Source organism: Mus caroli, chromosome X (genome assembly GCF_900094665.2).
Source record: "Mus caroli chromosome X, CAROLI_EIJ_v1.1, whole genome shotgun sequence".
Lineage (NCBI taxonomy): Eukaryota > Metazoa > Chordata > Mammalia > Rodentia > Muridae > Mus > Mus caroli.
In genome coordinates, this window is record NC_034589.1 from 98,449,489 (window position 1) to 98,453,159 (window position 3,671).

Genomic DNA, 3,671 nt, shown 5'->3' on the forward strand with positions numbered 1-3,671 from the left:
AGTCTAATTAACACTCCCCATATACTCATGGATATAGAGTCATTCACAGAAAAATGGGTACCCTACCAGTAGTCTCACTCCCCTGTAAAAATTACTCTTCCTCCCCCAGCAGGCATTAATTACCAATAGTTCCACGATTAGAGTGGGGCCTTGGGATTCCCTCTAGTATCTACATGGGAATTTGGACTGTCTTGACCTTGTGAAGGTAACTACAGTTGCTATTTGAGAGCAATGTCTATGTCATATCTTGAATTGCATAGCACTCCCCATCTTCCAGCTTACTTTCTTTCCAAATCCCCTTTTCTACAATGTATTTGAGCCTTTCGTGTGTGTGTGTGTCTGTGTGCATGCATGTATGCGTGTGCATGTGTAGGGGCAGTGGTGGTTAAGTTTTGTGTTTTTGTGATGTATGTGTATATATATATATACATATATATATATAAAATCTCCCATTTAAAGCTGATCACTTATTCTCAGTATTTTGGCTAGTTGATCACTTATTCTTAGTATTTTGGCTAGTTATGAGTCTTTTTTTTATCAATAACTGATCACTGCCAAATGACGTTCTTTTGATCAAGGTGAAAACACAAATATCTAGAAGGCAGTTTGACAGAATATTCATTTAGCAAAGCAGTAATAGTAGGTTCCCCCTAGGGTCTATGACCTCAACTAGACATGGGCATTTGTCCAAGTTTACAGTACCTGACATGAATTCCTTCTTGTGGAATGGGCCATAACTCTAATCAGAAGGTAATGGAAGTCATGCCACCACTGTACCAGTGGGCACATCTGGCTGGAATATAATACTTTTGAATGAAACATTATTTCAGCAGTTTGAATGCCACTACTTTGTCTTCTGGGTTTCTCGCACCTGATCACCTGTTGTTAGAAATCTGGGATTCCTTTGTATATGACGATGACTGGCCCACTATGGCAGTACTTAATATTATGTTCTCAATGTTTGGACTAAATTCTCGTTTTCTTTTGTGCCTTACAACGTACTTCTTGGAACCAGAGATTTTTAGATGGACTCCTATGCAATTATAGAAACAAAGTTTCTCCTTGATGATTTGTAATTTTCCCAACCTCTAAATTGACTGCTCCCGGGAAGGCTTTTTCTCTTTCATTTCTGCTCAATATCCTGGCTACTCTTTTGTTTTCTGCCAGTTCCTAATTCAGCAGATCTCGACTTGTGTGTTGAGATCCTTTACAGAAGTCTCCTAAGATCATGGGGAACTATATATTTACATTATGATTCATAACAGTAGCAAAATTACAGTTATGACGTATCTATGAAATAGTTTAATAGTTGAGGGATCACCACACCATGAAGATCTGTATTTGAGGGTCACAACATTAGAAAAGTTGAGAGGTACTGTCCTAATTGATCTATTCTAAGACCTCTACTGCTTTTCACTATGAATGTCTTTACTAACGGAGTTCTCCATGCTTTCAAATGAAGTCAGTTACCCACAGATGGATCCATCCAATGACATATATTTCCCCTTGATCAGAAATTCTGCAATACTGAACTGCACTGGAGTAGGGCCAATTTTAAGTGAAATTTCCACCCCGTGAATAAGCTGGAGAAGAAAAATTAGCATGATTGTCCTCAAACATGGAATACTCAACTGTGGTTGGAGTGTATACTTCCAAGTTTCATGTGTTGAAAAAAGTTCATGTTAATGGCATTTGGTGGTGGGATCCCAGGGACATAAAATGAGATCATGACAGTGTGATGCCCATGATGGTACCATTGTCTTTGTAAGAGATGTGACTATACGCTCCCTCTCTCTTCCCCTGTGTATCTTCTACTATGCCATGACACAGCAAAAGGGCTTTCATCAGATGGCAATCAGATATTAGCATCATATGATTAGCATCACAGCCAAATAAAATTCAAATCTTTATAGCTCACTTTTTCATGTTTTGCCATGGCAGCAGAAAATGGGCTAAGACACACATACGAGAGGAAAGGATAGAACGTAGATTTAAAAAGAAATACAGGTAGCTCTGATGACAAAAGAAAACTACAGCCTCAAGTAGGAAACTGGGAGATGAGGTCCTAGGTACCCCCACTATCTTCATGGTCTTTCCCACACCTGCTCAGAGCAGAACGCGCAGGTTAGAGCTTCCAGCACAGAGCATATGGAACATAGCATTTCTTAAAGGCCACAGTCTTTTGCTGTTCTTAAGATTAGACTGTCTTAAATGTTTTTCCATTTCCTATACGTCCTTAGGGTATTTTCAGAAGCTTTCAATAGACTATTTTTCTTTAAAGCAATGAAATACACACACACACACACACACACACACACACACATATATATATACATATATTTATTTATTTATTTATTTATTTATTTATTTATTTATTTATTTATTTTCTCGAGACAGGGTTTCTCTATATAGCCCTGGCTGTCCTGGAACTCACTTTGTAGACCAGGCTGGCCTCAAACTCAGAAATCAGCCTGCCTCTGCCTCCTGAGTATATTTTCAAAGTATGTGCATGCAAAGTGTGTTTGTGTAGGTATGTGCACTTGAGTACAGTTAGGTGCCTTCAGAGGCCAGAAGAGGGTGTTGGATTCTTGGAAGTTGAGTTACAAGCAGTTGAACTGCCTGATGTAGGTGCTAGGAACTGAACTTGGGTCCTCTGCAAGAGCAGGTATATATTCTTAACCACTGAGCAATCTCTCTGGCCCCTAAAACAATTTGTATTTCAGCTAATGTCATTCCTGTTAGGTCCTGGGAACCTCTTGGGTCCCTAGCATTTGGAACTTTCTAGTGGCTACCCTCAGTTCCCCATCCTACTCACACATCTCAAAAATATTAATCTAGAATTGCTCCCACCAAAAGGAAATGCAGGGACAAAGAGTGGAGCAGAGACTGAAGGAAAGGCCAACCAGAGACTGCCCCACCTAGGTATCCATCCCATTTACAGACACCAAACCCAGACACTACTGCTGATGCCAAGGGCTTGCTGACAGGAGCCTGGTATAGCTGTCCTCTGAGAGGCTCTGCAAGAGTCTGACCAATACAGATACAGATGCTTGCAGCCAACCATCAGGGTAAGCACAGGGAACCCAATTAAGTAGTTAGAGAAAGGACTGAAGGAGCTGAATGGGTTTGCAGCCCCATAGGAAGAACAATTATCAACCAACCACACCCCCCACCCCCAGAGCTCCCAGGGACTAAACCACCAACCAAAGAGTACACATGGAGGGACCCATGGCTCCAGACACATATGTAACAGAGGATGGCCTTATCTGACATAAATGTTCCGGAAGAGAGGCCCTTGGGCCTGTGGAGGCTTGATGCCCCAGTGCAGGGGAATGCTAGGGCAGTGAGGCAGGAGTGGGTGGGTGGGAGGGTGGATAGGGGAGCACCCTCATAGAAGCAGAGGGGATGGGGCAGGGGATAGGGGGGTTTGTGGAAGGGAAACTGGGTAGGGGGATAACATTTGAAATGTAAATAAATAAAATAACCAATAAAAAACTCTAAAAAAAAAAAAGCTGTTACAGTGTTGCTTTGTTGGCGAGCAGGCCTGTGGAGCTCCTTACTTCTCCATTCTCAAATGCTGACCCCTCCTACTTCTTTTCTTTCTTTTTTTAAAAAAAAAAATTGTTTTTTTTATTAGGTATTTATTTCATTTACATTTCCAATGCTATCCC